We start from the raw sequence: 19,763 nt of genomic DNA, 5'->3' as shown, positions 1-19,763 counted from the left end.
CTCCGTGGCTGCTGGCTGCCATGTTGGTTGGGTCAATTTGCATATGGTCACTCTGATTGGCTGGTGGACGTGGCTTAAGGCATAGTGAAGGTACGGTCAATTTTCATATGGTCCCTCTGATTGGCTGGTGGGTGTGGCTTAAGGCATAGCGAAGGTATGGTCAATTTGCATGTTTGTCTATTATTAGGTAAGATATCAAAACCTCCCATTAGGAGGTGTGCAGGAGGCAGCTAATAGATGTTTCTCTCTCATCAATGTTTCTAACGCTCTATCCCTCTCCCTTCCTCTCTGTAAAAAATCAATAAAATATATTTTTTAAAAAATACTATGTGAACACACTGAGGCTAGGCTTTTTCTCTCCTTGATAATCATAATATGCGAAGTTCTGCTGTAAAAAGAATCACTCCACTGACCTTGAAAAAGCTGTCCAACATGAAAGGAATTTCTTCTTTTCCACAAGAAAGGGAATAACACAAAAATGACAGGTGCCAAGTGTCATCAAATAATAAAATAGATTTACAAATTTTTAAAGCTCTTTCTCCTTTCAAAATTTGCCAAGATATGTTACCTCATTTCATTGTTTGGCAGGTGACCATCCTTCAGCAATATGTTGGATGGTAGAAGATATTCCCTGAACAATTATCCAGAGTCAAGAAAGTCTAGCAGGAGGGAAGGTCTTTGACAAATTAATGACTTAAGGCCATTTCTGAGTATCAGTGTTGGGTTAAATTATTTCAGAGATACCCCTAATCTTTAAAAAATCAAAACCGGCCAAGATGAATTTTGCCCAACCAGCATTGCTCAGTGGTTGAGTGTCGACCCATGAACCAGGAGGTCAGGGCACATGTCCTGGTTGTGGGCTCAATCCCCAGCAAGGGATATACAGGAAGCACATTGATGATTCTCTCTCCTCATTGATATTTCTCTCACTCCCTCTCATTGAAATCAATAAAAATATTTTTAAAAGACCAATTTAATATGAAAAATAGTCCAGTGCAAAAGACAGATTCAAACTTTTGCCTGATAACTGATATATATATATATATATACATATATATATATATATATATATATATATATATATATATATATATCAAAGAATATGCTCTCATTCAACAAATCCTCAACAAGCATTTAGATATGTAAATGAAGACACTGAATAAAAATAAAAAGTAAAGCACACTCAATTATTTATGGTTGGCACTGATAATAGCAGTGTGTTGTTTTTGTATCAAGTACATATATAAAATTAGCAAAAGCATGCATTGCTGATGGTCTATATACTTTTCCAAGGACACTATTTTCATTAATCCCACATTTATGTGTTCTCAGAAATTGCATATGACAAAAGTTTACTATAATCTATCAAACTGCTAATAGAACTAAGAACACAAACGCAGTAAATTTATGGTGCAGCCTAGGATATTGCCTTGGTCATATGGGGCTGCTGTAACAAAATATCATAAATTGTATAGCTTACAAACAACAGAAATTTATGTCTCCCAGGTGTGAAGGCTAGAAGTTTGAGATCAGAGTACCAGTATGGTAAGATTCTGGTAGGAATCCTCTTCAGGTTGCAGACTGCCTACTTCTTATATCCTTCAATGGCAGAGACCGAAAGCAAGTTCTATACTGACTCTTACAAGGATACTAATCCCATTCATAACGGCTCCAACCTTATGACTTCATTTAATCCTAATAATTTCACTAAGGCCCCACCTTATTGCATCATATTGTGAGGGTAGGGTTTGGAGGTCACAAACATCCCCTCCATAACAGATATCATACATCATTCCTTAGTAAGTGCAATTTATTCATGTGATTCCAGGAACCCTCAGGAGCGCTGCCCTGGACTAAGGGTTGAAAGAGGGTTGCAGTGGCCAGTGCCGCCATGTGCCACTAGGTGCTGCCTTTGAACAGGATCTTGTGCCTCCTGCAAAAGTTCCCTAAGGTCCCTAGCTGGTGGCCACTCTGAGCCCAGAGATCTCTGCTGAGTTTGTGTTAAGTGAAGGGCATCTGTGTAGACCCTTCACCCGCAGCCGGGCCAAGCGCAGAGAGGAATCAGGCAGGTGGGGCTTGTATTCCTGCCGAGGCTGCTGACCAAGGCTTTCACTACCAGGACACTACCAGGGCTGAGATATTTAAGAATGATATTTAAGAATGTAGGAATAATTGCATTAAATGTCTACGTTATGGGTGTGACATTTAAGTGCTGATCTGGCAAGGCAGTTACTATAAAAGAATGAAATAAATCTGGAATTAACATAAGAGTTGCAAGGATTTGGGCAGTATGGGGGATTCATGAAACCTCTGGTTTTTGTTTTGTTTTTTAAGCGTCTTCAAACAAGATTTTTCCTGCAATCCTTTGTCTGTAATTCTTGATCAAAAGTGTAAAACAACTTCTTATCTTCTTAAGCTAAGATATACAATCAGGTATCTTTGTCAAGAATAGTGAATGGTTGTCAGCCAAAAAAAGAAAAAAGCAGAGGAATTTAGGAAAAGAGTAACATTGAGAGTTAAATCAAGTTCTCATGGTAGACAAAATGATGACCTCCAAAATTACCAGAAATTACACTAAATATTCTTTTTATATCTAACTGGGTTTAATTGAATTTTAGCTACATATCTCTAAAGAATGTTGATTCACGGCATTTAAGAAAAGAGGTTTGCTCAAATAGATAAGGAATTACATGTTTCCAAATATATAAATATCAAAGAAATAGATGAAGTAGGATGGTGAAAATTATTATGGTGAAGTCTTTTGTTATGGGCATTACAACAGATGAATACATAGATTGGAAGATAATAAGATAGATAACAGAGTTGTGTAAAAGTGGTATAAATAAGATTAGATTAATACTACTTTATTACAAAGAACAGACCTAGGAAAATAAGTAGAAATAATACAAGGTGCAGACTAATGTATTATAAAAATAGGGCTTCTTGCTCACTGTCTTTCCATCTCTTGCACAAAGACAAGCAATGAATTGTCTAAGGTTAAAGTATTAAGGGTGAGACCTATATAGCTATTTCTTAAAGTTGTATTATATAAAAAGGGCTCAAATTATGTTGGAATAATAAAAAAATTATGTTGGAATAATATTCTTGAAAACTTTAAAGAATATGTCTTTCTTAAATCCAAAAAAAGTATTATTTGTAACATGGTGTCTACATAATCAAAACAGTAGGCATTTTATGTTTTTATTTAACACATGAAAAGGACAAATGGCTACTCAAGAGGTTAATATGATTCAGTAATAATGAAAAACAAACCAGAATCTCAAATAAGCTAAAGAAATCTTCAAATTTTTAAAGTTAACAATATAATGCCAAGAGTGGACCACATGTCAACTATGGTCTTTAGGTGATTATAATGTGGCAAATGTAGGTTCATCAGTTGTAGCAAAGTACCACTCTAGCAGGGAGTGATGATAATGGAGTGGTTATGTATATTTGGGACCATGGGGTATATGGGAGATCTCTGTTCCTTCCCCTCAATTTTTTGTGAATGTAAAACTGCTCTTAATAAAATAAGTCTTAAAAAAAGGCAATGACTGGAAGTATGACAAAATATTTTTTCATCAACATATAAGTAAAGCCAATAAGCAGTGTATTAATAATAAAATCTCTACATTATCTTGGAATTTTTAGCTGAAATAAGTTTCAGAAAGCTTTATTCAAATAACAGTTGAACTGAATCAAAAGACTGTAATCACTGATTTCTTTTGTTTTTCCCCAGAATACCAGTAACCACTTAATAATATACTTGTTAATTTAGAAACTTGTATTTTATGTCTTTTCAGTTGAATATATTTATGGGCAAACTTAAGATTTTCAAAACTAATTTTGGTCTCTAGCTGATTAATGTGACAGCAATAGATTTTGAGCATGCTTTTTTTTTTCCTAACCTTTAAAATGCCCATCCTAATTGAAAGCCTCATCTAAAGCATTACTCATCATACTATCAAGAAAAACAAGCTATAGAATAAAACTTGGCTTACGTTTTCTTTAAATATGGTCATTTTGTTGGCTTATACATTCTATGAGCATTTGAATGTCACTAGATGATTAGACAACTGAAACTCATGAAAACTTTATAGTATTGGCTTAATAGACTAAAAAGTTTGAACCTCCTCAATGGTCCTTACAGCAGGGATCTGTATAAGCCAAATCTGGGCAAGGCCATTAATCATAATAGCTATGTCTTAAAGTTGTATTATGTAAAAGGAATTCTTGTTATTATCCTTGAATCACATAGCTATTTCTTAAAGTTCTCTTTAAAAAAAAAAAAAAAGTAGGTATGGCATATGGCCATTTTCCATGCTACAGTGGAGGAATTGAGTAATTACAAAAGAAACCAACTTTTCAAAATGAATTAAAGTCTAGATATGAAGTCAATTTTATGCGACAGATGTTTACAGAAGAAATATAGTTTCAAATACGATTTGCTCAAATTAAACTATAGTATTTTCCTGGGTTCTGGTCTTCATTTTAAGAAGAAGACTTCCACATGAGTTGCATATTTGACTAACCTTCCGGAAAATGAGAATAAGGTAAGGGAAGTTTAAAGTATGCTGAATTATGTGTTAGATTTGTCTATTCTGCTGGAGTGACAGAGGGAGAAAGAAAATAAAAACAAAACACTTTATGTTTAATTAATATTTCTCTCTTAGACTTGAAACTTTATTTTGTGGTTAGAAATCATTAAGATAGACCATAATGTCCCAGTTTGATTTTATTAGTCTAAATATAATATGATTTCATTTTAATATTTGATGTATTGCTTGGTCTCACTGGTAATTCCTATATACATTGGTATATTTTTAGCATTTTTAATTCTTGGATATCTGTAGTAAAATATTTTACATTGTAGCTAGAAATATGCCATGAGCAAAAGTCAATGAAAGGAAAACAATTTTATTGAATGAAATATTATTGAATTGTTTCTCTTAAAAAAAAAAAAGAAAGAACCCGTATAACCCACAAAGCTGAAAATACATACTGAAATTGTATGCTGTCCCTGGTTAAGAGGGAAGTTTCAGGAGAAGCCTGTGGACAATGGTCCCTGCCTGTGCAATTCTATCAACTTGCTGAATGAACCAAAATTGACCTTGCTGCTCTACCAATCAACCAAGAAAACTACTATATTGGCATTAGGTCCATTGTATTGGACCTAATATACATGCAAGTCTACATGCAAGTCTACAGGTGAAACTGGGGATCCTTAACATATATTTAAATATTCTAGAAATAGGATTTTATAGGAACTTTTAGATAATCCTTGATTGGATTTTGGGGGGGTTCACTGATTTATAAAAGTAAATTCACTATCCTGAAGTATTGTCTCTAGAAGGAACAACTCACTCTTCTATCTCCTCTCACTTCAGCATACACATTCAATGTGTGAAACTCAATAGAGATTAGCCAAATTGTAACAAACCTACACTTTATCTTATTGTTCTACTAGAGGTCCAGTGCACAAATTCATGCACAAGTGGGGTCCGGCCAGCGGGGCCGGGGGAGGGGGAGGTTGGTCAGGAGGTTGGTCAGCTGGCCCTGCCCCGAATGGGGGGGGGGGTCAATTGGGAGTGGGGCTGGCTGGGGGGGGGGGGGGCATGAGCAGTTGGCGGGCTGGCCCTGCCTCTTGGTCAAATTCCCAGTCAAACTCCCGGTCGAGGTGACAATTTGCATATTACCCTTTTATTATATAGGATCATTCAGTGTTTAAACAGGGAGGCAGAACACTATGAGTTGTGTGAACTATTACTAGTGAATGGAAAAAGTTGTTAGTTTGGGGGGTTGTTTGTGGTGTGTTTTTTTTTTTTTCATTGAAATTGAGCTTAATACAATCTACGGATGTGCTGGGATGTAAACTTCTGAAAGGGTCCTAAGGAAAGCCTTTATCAGCATGGAACTTACAAGAGGCTAGAGCGCTAGAATGGAAAGGTAAAGAAGACCATTGTAGAAGTCTACAGAATTTGTTGGTTTTCCATCGATACTCCCTTGTGAGTTTGCTGCAAGATATCTGGTGTAGGCCTGAGTCACTGCTGGTCAGCAAGACCAGCAGTTAGGAATTAGAACATTTTGTGTTGAACTGGAAGCCAAGTACAAACTAGAGTTTGCAGGCCACTCTACACCGATTCCTCACAGACTCTAACCTATCACCATCAGCAGACCTTACTGACTGATGCTTTCTCATGCATATTTCTCTTGTAACCAAACCTCAACAGGAATCATACACTGAAGAGAATTCTAGGAAACAGTCAGGTATACCTAAATTGGCAGTCTTAAACCACAGATTTGATTGTGTCTAAAAGAGCAGTACAATTTAAAATATTTTTAATTATATGTATTGGATGTATTCGTGTGTGTGTTCATCTGTGTGTAATAAGTCATTAATGAACTAGATAATGTCAGGCCAATTTAGGGAACTCACCAACAGTAATAGAAGTTTTATAACTGAGAGTATATTATATGTAAACTAGAGGCCCGGTGCACAAAAATTTGTGCACTCGGGGCGGGAAGGGGGGGTCCCTCAGCCTGGCCTGTGCCCTCTCGCAGTCTGGGACCCCTTGGGAGATAACGACCTGCTGGCTTAGGCCAGCTCCCGGGTGGCAGAGGGCAGGCCCAATCCCTAGGTGCAGCCCCTGGTCGGGCTCAGAGCAGGGCCGATTGGGGAGTTGGGGCGCCGCCCCCTGTCATGCACAGAGCAGGGCAGATTGGGAGGTTGTGATGCCACCCTCAGTCACGCTCAGGGTAGGGCCAATTGGGGGGTTGGGGCACCATCCCCTGTCACACTCAAGGCAGGGTCGATGGGGAGGTTGTGGCACCACCCCCTGTCACGCACAGAGCAGGGCCCATCAGGGGGTTGGGGCGCCGCCCTCTATCACCCACAGAGCAGGGCCGATCAGGTGGTTGGGGCACCGCCACTCTCACACTCGGCAGGGCCGATGGGGAGGTTATGGCTCTACCCCGTCACACACAGAGCAGGGCCCGTGGTGGGGGGGGGGGGTTGGGGAGCTCCCCCTTATCAGGCACAGAGCAGGGCTGATCAGGGGGTTGGGGCCCCACCCCCTGTCACACACAGAGCCGCAGGGCGATCAGGGGGTTTGGGCGCTGCCCCCTGTCACGCTGATCCCAGTGCCGGGAGGCCTCGCGGCTCCGCTGATCCCGGTGCTGGGAGGCATATTACCCTTTTACTATATAGGGTAGAGGCCTGGTGCATGGGTGGGGCCGGCTGGTTTGCCCTGAAGGGTGTCCTGGATCAGGGTGGGGGTCCCCACTGGGGTGCCTGGCCAGTCTGGGTGAGGGGCTGAGGGCTGTTTTCAGGCTGGGGGTGACTGAAGTTCCCAACCGCTCCTTTTTTTCTTTTTCTTTTTTATTCTGGGCCAGCTTTACCTTGAGGCTTGGCTCCAGCTCTTAGGCCTCTGAAGGTTTCTGGCCTTTGCTTACAATGTTGCGAATCTGCTGGCTGAAGTCTGGAGGTATTTGTCACAATGTTTCTTAAACTGCCCGCTCAGAGGCCTGCAGCCGCAGGTGGGGAACGTTGGTTTCCTCCAACGATCCTCCTCCGCCACTGAGGCAAGCAAGCCTCATGTTAGTTTCAAGCTGCCTGGCTGCCGGCCACCATCTTGGCTGAGAGTTAATTTGCATATCTCGCTGATTAGCCAATGAAAAGGGTAGCGGTCGTATGCCAATTACTATGTTTCTCTTTTATTAGTGTAGATATAATATATATAATTCATATTAGATGTTTACTTGAATGTTTTAATTGATCACAAAATATTCAATATATAGTTCTAAAATTCTGATGGTTTATTTCAAATATTTTGAAAAAAAAATAAATTTGAAAGTGTGATACAATCAGTTTTAAAGAAGAAGAAATAAAATATAACCAATGCTCAATAATAGTAAAAATATCTGTATGCTATAGTAAAAATTTCTTATATGGTCTAGGTCCTTAATTTTTTTTATCTTTATTGTTGAAAGTATTATATATGTCCCCCTTTTCCCCCATTGACTCATTCTAGTCCTCCCCCACTACCTACCTCAGGCCACCACACTATTATTTGTGTCCATGAGTTAGGCATATCCTATATAATCCTATATAATAAAAGGATAATATATAATAAAATGATCTATCACTATGACATGCACTGACCACCAGGGGGCAGATGCTCAACATAAGAGCTGCACCCTGGTGGTCAGTGCACTTCCACAGGGGGAATGCTGCTCAGCCAGAAGCCTGCTCCTGGCTCGCCAGCACAGCAGTGGTGGCGGGAGTCTCTCCCGCCTCCAAGGCAGTGCTAAGGATGTCCGACTAATGGCTTAGTCAGACAGCCTCCAAGGGCTCCCGTTAATTAGACATCCCTCGAGGGCTCCCGGGCTGCCAGAGGGTGCAGGCCGGGCTGAAGGACCCCTCAGAGTGCACGAATTTGGGGGCACCAGGCCCCTAGTATGCATATAAGTTCTTTGGTTGATCTCTTCTCACCCACCCACCGACCTACCCCCCACCTTTCCTTTGAGATTAGACAGTCTGTTCCTTGTTTCTATGTCTCTGAATCTCTTTTGTTCATCAGTTTATTTTGTTCATTAGATTCCACATATGAGTGAGATCATGTGATACTTGTCTTTCTCTAACTGGTTTACTTTGCTTAGCAAAATATTCTCAAGGTCCGTCCATACTGTCTCAAAGGGTAAGAGATCCTTCTTTTTTACTGCTGCATAGTATTCCACAGTGAAAATGTACCACAGCTTTTATATCCACTCATCTACTGATGGACACTTGGGCTGTTTCAAGATCTTAGCTAATGTAAATTGTGCTGCTATGAACATAGGGATGCATAGAGCTTTCTGATTGATATTTGTGTTTCTTAGGATATATTCCTAGAAGTGGAATCTCTGGGTCAAATGGCAGTTCCATATTTAATTTTTGAAGAAATTCCATGCTGTTTTCCATAATGGCTGCACCAGCGGTTCTCTACCTGTGGGTCGCAAACAATGAAAATACATCCTGCATATCAGATATTTACATTACCATTCATAACAGCAAAATTACAGTTATGAAGTAGCAACGAAAATAATTTTATGGTTGGGGGTCACCACAACATGAGGAACTGTATGAAAGGGTCACGGAGTTAGGAAGGTTGAGAACCACTGGAACCACTAGCAGTGTTATGGGGTTCCCTTTTGTCCACATCCTTGCCAGCACTTGTCATTGGTTCATTTGTTGATGATAGCCATTCTGGCATGTATGAGTTGAGACCTCATTGTTGTATTAATTTGCACCTCTCTGATGATCATTGTCTTTGAGCATTTTTTCATATGTCTCTTGGCCATCTGTATGTCCACTTTGGAGAAGTGTCTATTTAGGTCCTTTGCCCATTTTTTGGTTACACTGTTTATCTTCCTTTTGTTAAGTTGTATGAGTTCCTTATATATTTTGGATATTAACCCTTTATCAGATGTATCATTGCAAAACATGTTCTCCTTTTCATTTTGTTGATGGCTTCTTTTGCTTTGCAGACGCTTTTTGTTTTTATTTAATCCCATTTGTTTGTTCTCTCTTTAGTTTCCCTTGCCTAGGAGCTGTATCCACAAACATATTGCTACAAGAGATATCTGAGATTTTGCTGCCTACAGTTTCTTCTAGGATTTTTATGTTTTCATTACTTACATTTAAGTCTTTTCTCTATTTTGAGTTTATTCTTGTGTATGGTGTAAGCTGATGGTCTAGTTTTATTATTTTTTCAAGTATCTGTCCATTTTTCCAACTCCATTTATTGAAGAGACTGTCTTGCCTCCTTTGTATGCTCTTGCCTCCTTTGTCAAATATGAATTGAGAGTAATGGATTTGGTTTAGGTCATTATTAAAAGGTTTGTTTTTCCTTGCATCAGTAAATGATAAGTGCAGTTGTTTTCCTAAATAAATAAATAAAACAAATATTTATGTTTTAAATTAGTTATTGTTCCTTAATATGAAAATAAAGGTAATTGAAATCGAGAGAGAAAATTCTAGACACTGCAGTTTTTGCTTATGTGTCCACCAAAATCATGAATGTGAAAACAGGAGAAATATTTTGGTGTATAAGGGCAGAAGTTACTTCTTAACAGAGCAGCTACTTATGCTGCTCTGTTAAGGAATATGGGAGGGCAGAAAAGTCGTGTTCCTAATGTAATTTCTCACTGTACTGTGGCTGGTAGCCACAATTAGCCTTTTGTTTTGTTGTTTTCATTAAGCCAAATACTGTGTGCCCTATTGAAATTGAAATATACCCAGAAAAATTGAACAGTACTTATGGCTTAAATATATTATTTATATCTTCCATTAGTTCATTCACACGTTCATCAAATATGCAAATGTGGATTGGCTAGTTTGTGAAAAGGAGGCATAGTAGAAAGGAAGGAGCAGAAAAAAGAAATGAAGATAAATTAGTAAATATTTTCTAGTTTTTACAACAGAGTTTACCCACAGTGTAGATCTAGCAAGCACCTCCATATGAAAGAATTAATATGTTACAAAATTGTGACCAAGCCATCTTTCAAGAAAGCATCTCACTTTTTCTTGAAATCTTCATGTAAGGAGTCTTACCATAGAATTATTGCATAAGGAACTCAGAGTTCTTCTACATAGCTTTCACATGCTCCTCTTTCAAATGGTTCTTCAAACCAAAAGTAAAATTATATGATAATTCTGAAATATAGATTATATTTCTATCTTACAAATACTTGTTAAGTATATTGACTAAACACTCATTGAACAGATTATTTGTGGATTTCATTTTTTTCTAACTGGGTGTTATTCATTGATCTTTACCTTTTTTTTTCCTATGCTACAATGTTGATTAAAGGGAATTGTGATTTGAGATTCAGCAATACTATTTTCTATTTCTAAGAACAGGAAATATCGCTGCTATTTATTTTCTAAAAGGATTGAAATGTGTGGAGTGACAAGGAATCTGTCCAATTGTGTATTCAGCAGCTGCACATAAACATTATGTTAGAGGAATCTAACTATAATCAATCGTAAAGTTATTTCTAAAAACATTTTCATTGTAGTTTATTCTCTCAAACTCTACTGCTGCTTTTATCAACCAAATGTATGTAGTATTCTGCATCATTTGTTGTCATTTCAACAATCTTCACTAGAAGTAGATTCCATCTCAAGCAATCACTTTCTTTGTGAACCCATAAGAAGCAACTACTCATGCATTAAAGTTTTATCATGACATTGCTGTGATTCCATCACATCTTAAGGCTCTATTTCCAATTCTAGTTGTCTTGCTATTTCACCACATCGGCAGTTACTTTTTCCACTAAAGTCTTGGACTCTTCAAAATCATCCATGAGGGCTGGAATCAACTTCTCCCAAACTCCTGTCAATGTTGACATTTTGACCTCTTCCCATGAATCATTATGTTTTTAATGGTGTCTAGAATGATGAATCCTTTCCTGAAGGTTTTCAATTCACGTTGCCTAGATCCATCAGAGGAACCACCATCTATGGCAACTATAGGCTTACAAAATGTATTTCTTGAATAATGAGACATGAACATTGAAATTATTCCTTGATGCATGGGCTACAGAATAGATGTGGTTTTAGCAAGCATGAAAGCAACATTGATCTCATTGTACATCTCCATCAGACATAATAAAACAAGGTATGCCTATAGTGATCAAATGGAAGCAACTTAAATGTCCATCAACTAGTAAATGCATAAACAAAAATGGAATATTATCCAGCTTTAAAACAAATGAAGTACTGATATATGCCACAACATGAATAAATCTTTACAACATTGTGCTACGTGAATGAAACATACACACAAGACCAAATAATATAAGATGATTCCATTTTGATGAAAGGTCCAGAATGGGCACATTGATAGAAGGAGAAAGTAAACTAGTGGTTGGCAGGGGCTGGGTGAGAAGGCCAATGCTCAGTGATCACAAATAGGTACACAGTGTCTCTGTAATTTTCTCTGGAAATGCTCTAAATTAGATAATGGTGATGCTTTTAAGACTCTGTGAATACACTAAAATTTAATGCATTATACACTTTTAAGTGGTTAAGTGGTGAATTTTATGGTATGTAAATTTAATCTCAACAAAATAATGTCACATTTTTTCTTAACATTTCACCCCACTGCTATTGCCAGTTAAAAGCCCACATTCTTAACATTTCCTGCAAAGGTACTCTAATGTATCTATATTATTCACCTTTCACTGCTTCCTTATAAAACAACATTCCCATCTGGTCCATGGCCACATGTATGCTTAGCAAATTAGTTCCATACTTTCCTACTTGACATTCAAATCTCTCTAGGTATTGTCTACTCCATAATTATCCAAGCTTGTACCCAAAACTCAGAAACAAAATCAAGCCATACTAACCTCCTCATAGCCTACCTTAAGCAGTTTAATTCCTATATCCCTGTAGTATATTATTTCTAAGTCATTATTTCTAAGGATGACTTCTATCCTCTTATCTGCTTACTAGAGGCCCCGTGCACAAAATTTGTGCATGAGAGGGCGGGGGGGGGGCGGTCCCTCAGCCTGGCTTGCACCCTATCCAATCCAAGATCCCTTGGAGGATGTCCGACTGCCTCTCGCAATCCAGGGCCGCTGGCTCCCAACTGCTCGCCTGCTTGCCTGCCTGATCTTCCCTAACCCCTCTGCCTGCCTGCCTGATTGCCCCTAACCACAACTGCCTGCCTGATTGCCCCTAACCACAACTGCCTGCCTGATTGCCCCTAACCACCTCTGCCTGCCTGATTGCCCCTAACCACCTCTGCCTGCTTGCCTGATCACCCCTAACTGCCTCTGCCTCACCCCACACCCAGGACCCAGGCTTCCTTCCCTCTGGCCAGCCACAGGTACCCAGTACCTGGGCCAGCTTTCCCCGGTCTGCCTGCAGCCACAGGGGACCATGGGCAGGCGGCTTTGCCCAGGCCGCAGCTGCAGGCACCCAGGACCACAGGGCAGGTGGCTTGTCCCTCTCCCGGGGCGCAGGCACAGGCACAGCCACTGGTGCCTGGAACCATGTGGTGTGAGGCTTGTCCCTCTCCTGGGCCACAGGTGCAGGCGCAGCCATTGGTGTCTGAACCGTGGGGTGGGAGGTTTGTCCATCTCCCAGGCCACAGCCTGACTGGTCCCCATTCTTCTCTTGAGAGCTCATTTGTGCCTAGCTGGTCCCCATCCCTCTCTTGCAAGCTCATTTGTGCCTGGCTGGTCCAGATTCCTCTCTCCCCAGTGTTGAGTGTCTGAGCAGTTATAACATGATGGCATGAGGGCATGACAATGTTAGGGCGTGATGATCATTTGCATATTAGCTCTTTATTATATAGGATAGAAACCTAAAGTCTACAAGCATTTAATAACTTCCATATATTTTGTAAAAATTAATTAAATCCATATTATTCTCTTGTTTTTCTCAAATTAACTAATACATACTTTGTCTACTAATAATTTTCTGTAACTTAAATGCTTAAGTACATGAAAAATACATTGGACAAACATCCTATATAATAAAAGGCTAATATGCAAATAGACCGAACGGCGGAACAACTGGAACAACAGAACAACTGGTCACTATGACATGTGCTTACCACCAGGGGGCATGTGTAGAACATGGCAGGCATTGGCCACAGCGGGATGGTGGAGCAGGTGAGTGGCAGTGGCAGACCAAGGCAGAGCACCAGTTGCTGTCATCAGGGTGAGCCTCTGGTGGTTACTGAAAACTTTTTGCTCCTGCACGCCATAGTCCTGCCTGGCACTTGCACCTGCTGCTGGCACCAGCCCCGCTTGCATGCACTGCTGGTGCCTGGCACCAGTCCTGACCACTTGGCGCCATCAGTGGGTGCGAGTGGCAGCTGCTGGCCCTAATCGCTCCTGAGGGCTTCTCCACCTCCCCCTGCTCCTGAGGGGCAATCCGGGCAGCAGCCACCGCTTGCACCCACTGACAGTGCTGGCCCCACTCGCACCCACTGCTGGCATTGGCCCCAATCACTCCATGCCATCAATGGGTGGGAGTGGGGCTGGCGCCGTCAGCGCATGGGAGTGGCAGCAGGAGCAGGGCTGCCAGCAGACAGGGAACCAGGGGCCATGGCAGGAGGGGCCGGGTGGGGGCATGGAGGATTGGCCAAGACTTGCCCCTGTGCCTATCACAGTCTCGTGGCCCACAGTTCCTTTCAAGGGCACGAATTTGTGCACTGGGCCTCTAGTCTACTATTAATGCCTAACTGGGATAGTTATCAAGTAAGAGAAATCCTTAAACCTAAAAAGAGCACATGTGTACAGAGTTTAACCCTGAGGCCAAAGCTGCCCTAATATTACCTACCAGTGCTCCAAGACCTAGAACTTTAATTTTATCAGTTCACACAGAGATCAAAAAGCCAAGAACCTGATTAGTAATGGATGCTGAATTAGAGATACTTTTCAAATAGCCAGGGAAGAAAAAAAATGACACTTTCTACTAGTTTGTGTAAACTAGTGGCAGGAAGAGGAGGAAGGGGAGGAAATCAGGAGCAAGAGCAGGAAGGAACAGGAGGAAGAGAAGAAGAGCACCTGCTAAGTACCTGTTGGTGTCGGTCTTTACATGTCAAACAATATGTTTTAGATAATGTTAAGCTATAAAAGGAGGCTAGACACAAAAATTTATTGCCTTAAATTTTTAAAAAGTATATTTCCACTAATAGTAATTTCATTTTTGCATAAAACAATAATGCTTTTATATATACATTAGAGGCCCAGTGCATGAATTCGTGCACCAGTGGGGTCCCTCAGCTGGCCTGTGGGATCGAGCTGAAACTGTCTCTCTGACATTTCCTGAGGGGGGGAGGGAGATTGGCCAGCCAGGGTGGGACCACAGGAGGGCTCAGTCCCGATAGGCTGGATCCCAGCAGCAAGCTAACCTAGCAGTTGGAGCATCTATCTTCTGGTGGTCAGTGCACGTCATAGTGACTGGTCGACCAGTCAACTGTCTGCCCCCTGGTGGTCAGTGCACATCATACCTAGTGGTTGAGCAACCTTAACATATCATTAGCATATTACATTTTGATTGGTTGAATGGCCAACCGGTCACTGGATACTTAGCATATTAGGCTTTTATTATATATGATATATATGCATATCAACACTAATAAAAGAGAAAAATGGTAATTGGCGTACAAGCTACCCTTTTCATTGGCTAATCAGGGCTATATGCAAATTAACTGCCAACTAAGATTGGCAGTTAACTGCCAACAAGATGGCGGTTAATTTGCATATGTAGGCACAATGCAGGGAGGCGAAAGGGAAAGCAGGAAGAAGCCCCCTGCCACTGACAGTGATCGGAAACCCAGGGGGGAGCTAAGAGCTGGGGGGCAGGGCAAAGGCGGCCCTGGGGCTGCCTTTGCCCTGCCCCCCAGCCATGATCGGAGAATCAGGTGCCTTTTCCGCCCTGGCCAGTGATAGCAGGAAGTAGGGGTGGAGCCAGCGATGGGAGCTGGGCACGGTCGAAGCTGGCAGTCCCAGGAGCTAGGGGTCCCTTGCCTGGGCCTAAAGCGAAGTCCACGATCGTGGGGCCGCTGCAGCTGCAGGTCCCCGCTGTCCGGGCCGGACGCCTAGGCCAGAGGCGTCAGGCCTGGGCAAGGGGCCGATCCTGCGATTGGAGGGTGATGGGGGTCAACGCCTGAGGGCTCCCAGTATGTGAGAGGGGGCAGGCTGGGCTGAGGGACACTCCCCCCACACACACACCCAGTGCACGAATTTCGTGCACCGGGCCCCTAGTCTATATTATAAAAACCCAGTGGCCCTAATGCCATAACAACCAAAGACCAGCACGGGTGGGCAGGGCTGTGAGCACAGCAAGGCAGCACAGGTGGGTGGGGCTGAGCAATTTCGCACGCTGGGCTTCTAATATATATATTGAGATGGGAATGAGACTTGAAAAAGGAGAATTTTTCTTTTACTGGGTTATGGACAGTGACATCTGACAAAAGAGAGGCAATAATTCAAAGGAAAAATAAGTTGGACTGATTTTCTCAAAGGCAGTGGATTCCAGGAAATTCTTGGAGGGAAGTAACCTTCTGAAAGTTTCTAATACATAACCCATAATAAGAATAAGAATAAGAATACATAATAAGAACATTTAAAATCAGGCATACTAGGTGATTACAGGGGAAAAAAAAAAAAGAGGATGACCAATTAGAGATAATAATACCAGGAAAATGTATGTGCAACATTTCCAGCATTATTGTATCAGTTACAAGGTGACATCGTACTGTGAGATGGTGATAATAGTTATTCATTTTGCTTCTAGAGATCCCACCTAGAGTATGTTAGAGGATTACTGGAAGTAAAAAAAAACACTAAATAAAAAACAAAGGACAAAAATAGGTTAAACCCAATCCAAGACTGGTAGTGTAGGAAAGTAAAATTGCTTAGTTAAAAAAGGAGGTGCAGGAGGAGGAGGAGGAGGAGGAGGAGGAGGAGGAGGAAGAGCTTTTCTGGACCAGAAAACAGTGGGAAAAGAGGAGTAATAAAGGGGCTGCAATTAAACCCAACAAAAAAAGGTAGAACCAAAATTTAACCAACTTAAAAAAAGAAAAAAGATAGAGATTAATAAAACTCAGTTATGTCTACTACAAGGACAAGGAAAATGAATGGAAATAGAATACAGGAGGTGTGTTCACAACCACAAAAAAGTACATGGCAGAAAGGAATCTTTCTACTGTTTCCAAAGGGTAGGGGTAATCAAAACTGGTAGAAATGCCAAGTTTCAAGGAAGAGCATCTGGTAGAAGTGCTGATTCCCACTAGGTCTTTGGTTCTGTAGGCAGAGGCATCCACAGTAGCTTCATTTTAAAAATGCACTAAGAATAAGTCTAGTGCTAAATCAAACGCAGATTCCCCGGGAGGACTTTCCTATGATGCACATATTATATACCTAAAACCTCCACTCCATAAAACAAGGGAGCGGATACTGTAGCACAGAGTTAAAAAATGCATTGGGTCTCTGAGGAAGGAGAAAAACAGAAGCAAACACAGGATTTGAGACATGTAATAAAAAACTCGCTGAATGGAATGTTGGTTGCTATAGACACAATTTACTCTCTCTGCATAGTGGAGCAAAAAAAGAAAATGTCACCTGACAGAATTCACACACAATTTATCACTGAAGTGCCTGAAACAACAAAGTCAAATAGAAATGGAAATTGAGAATTTCTAAATATGTAAAGTGGAGAATCAGACTCGACTTGACCATTGCACATTTCTAAAATTTTTAAGAAACCATAAATATAGCAAATAGCAAAATTTGTTATGGACAGGGGATTTTTAAAACTCCTTTATAATTAAGTGAACTGCCACCCTTAGCTTACTGATCTTAGACATTTCCAATAAGGTTAAATTTTCTAGGTTACAAACTGGCTCAAACTGTCATAGGCTCTGAAGGCTAAAGCAAACATTTTCCCAACTCTCAGGAGTTTCTATCTATTGCTTTTGCCAGATTTCATTGAGTCTCTGCTACCAACTTTTAAAAAGTAGGGTGTTTCTGTGTTGGCCTATGCCCTGGTTCTGAAAACATCAGCTTGTTTAAAACAACGGTTCTAGTAATTCTTCCTTGAGTTTTCTGAATATCATAGGTGTAGGTGATAACTTGGACATTTTTGATTTGGAATCAAAAGCATGGGCCTGTTGCCCAACGGATGTGGTTCAGTGGTTGAGCAGAGACCTATGAACTAGGAGGTCACAGTTCCATTACTGCAGGACACAGGCCCAGGTTGCAGGCTCGATCCCCAGCAGGGGGCTGCAGGAGGCAGCCAATCAATGATTCTCTCTCATCACTGATGTTTCTATCTCCCTCTCCCTCTCCAAAATCAATATATATATATATATATATATATATATATATATATATATATATATATATATATATATTAAAGCATGGGGCTGACTCTCTTAGGCCTAACATAACTCCGAGTGTGAGTTTCCTTTGGAGGCATTCAAGGTGGGGATGGCTACCGGAAAGATATCCCACCATGGGTGAAAGTTCCTGAGGACTTGAGAGATCCTGAGGTGTTCCAGGTCCAGAAGGGGTTGCTGGAAGCCATGTTTGGCCCCTGAGGATCTGGAATCCTATACATCGAGGAAGTGAGCAAAGCCATGCTCGAGCTGAAGGTTCTAGAATCCTCGAACCTCACCGAGGTTGTGGCTTATGGCAATTACCTGTACTAACTCCGAACCAAGTGGATGCTCCAGTCCATGGCCAAGAGGCAGGAGCGAGGGATACTCAAACTTGAGGACGCCATGAAAGCCTTCGAGCTAGGCCCTTCAATGAAGTGAAGCCAGTTTGCAACCAGCATACCTGGGACCGGGATGTGGACAGTAAACTGTGGCCAGATCTGGAGTGGGCCTGTCCAGCATAACAAGGGAAAACAGCTGGTTGTGGATTTTTACATTTGCCTCTTGAGTCCTGATGTAATTTTTTCCCAAGGTTGCTAATTAAAGAATATAATGTTAAGTAAACAGTAAAAAAAAAAAAAGCATGGGGCTGTTGAGAGTCTTGGTAGCAAAGAAATTCAACTTTGAGGTTTTATTTATTTATTTATTTATTTACTTAATCCTCACCCAAGGACACTATTTCCATTGAGATTTATTTATTTTTAATCTTTATTGATGAGAGTGTTACAGATGTCCCCCCTTTCTCCCCCATTGCCACCCTCCACCCAGTTTCTTCCTGCCCCAGATCTTCACCACCCTATTGTCTGTGTCCATAGGTAATGCATATAAGACCTTTGGTTAATCTCTTCCCCCTCCCTTCTCCCTCCCTCTGAGATTGGTCGGTCTGTTCCATGTTTCCATGCCTCTAGTTCTATTTTATTCACCAGTTTATTTTGTTCATTAGATTTCTTGCTTGTTTATTTTGATTTTGGATTCAATTGTTGATAGATGTGTATTTATTGCCATTTTATTGTTCATATTTTTTATCTTTTCTTTTTCTTCTTCTTCTCCTTTTTCTTCTTCCTCTTCTAAAGACTACCCTTCAACATTCCACCCTTCCTACCAGTCTCAATGTACTTTCTTTACTTCTCTAGTTGTAGGACTTCCATTCAACCAGATTTCAGCTGGTTCTGAATGATGGTTGTTCTGTATTTTAGTTATAATTTTGATGTGGTTCTGGGAGGCAGCCACCATCTTGGTTCTCCCTCCATTAATTTTTAGAGAGAGTGGTGGGGGAGAGAGAGAGAAAAAAACATTAATGTGAGAGACAGCAATTGATTGCCTCTTTCAAGAGCTGCAGTCAAGGCTGGGGATTGAGCCTGCAAACAAGGTACATGCCTCGATCAGGAATCAAACCTGAGACCCTTGGTCCACGGGCTGGCACTCTAACCACTGATCAAACCAGACAGGGAAACTTTGAGGTTTTAAATAACCTGACTCATAATCCTAGTAGAAAATTCAGGCTGCAGCAACTGAGGAAACAAGGCTGATAGCTGATTGAGGATTAAAATATTTGAACTTAACTCCCACTTATTGTACCAGGAAAGAAAGACATAGTGGTTGGACTTAAATTTACTTATGGGAATTTGATAACAGGGGAATGATCTCATCTCTTGTTTGCATGCAGTAGGAAAAGTACTGATAAACATAAGGAAAAAGTCTTATTTGAAGAATATCAGGAATGCATGGAATTACGGTAACAGGAGTCTGAAAACTGGGCAGAAATAAAGGTAATCCCTGAGGGACATTTCCATTCTGTACTTCTGACCTCCCAACAATGAT

The 19,763-nt window shown here is 40.9% G+C and overlaps 1 pseudogene; it reads left to right on the top strand.

The window, feature by feature from the left end:
* Nucleotides 1–13,653: 13,653 nt before the first annotated feature.
* Nucleotides 13,654–18,323, top strand: LOC132226762 (developmental pluripotency-associated 5 protein-like; annotated as a pseudogene).
* Nucleotides 18,324–19,763: the final 1,440 nt, after the last annotated feature.

This window comes from Myotis daubentonii, chromosome 2 (assembly GCF_963259705.1).
Source record: "Myotis daubentonii chromosome 2, mMyoDau2.1, whole genome shotgun sequence".
Taxonomy (NCBI): domain Eukaryota; kingdom Metazoa; phylum Chordata; class Mammalia; order Chiroptera; family Vespertilionidae; genus Myotis; species Myotis daubentonii.
This window is presented reverse-complemented; position numbering and strand designations above follow the sequence as displayed.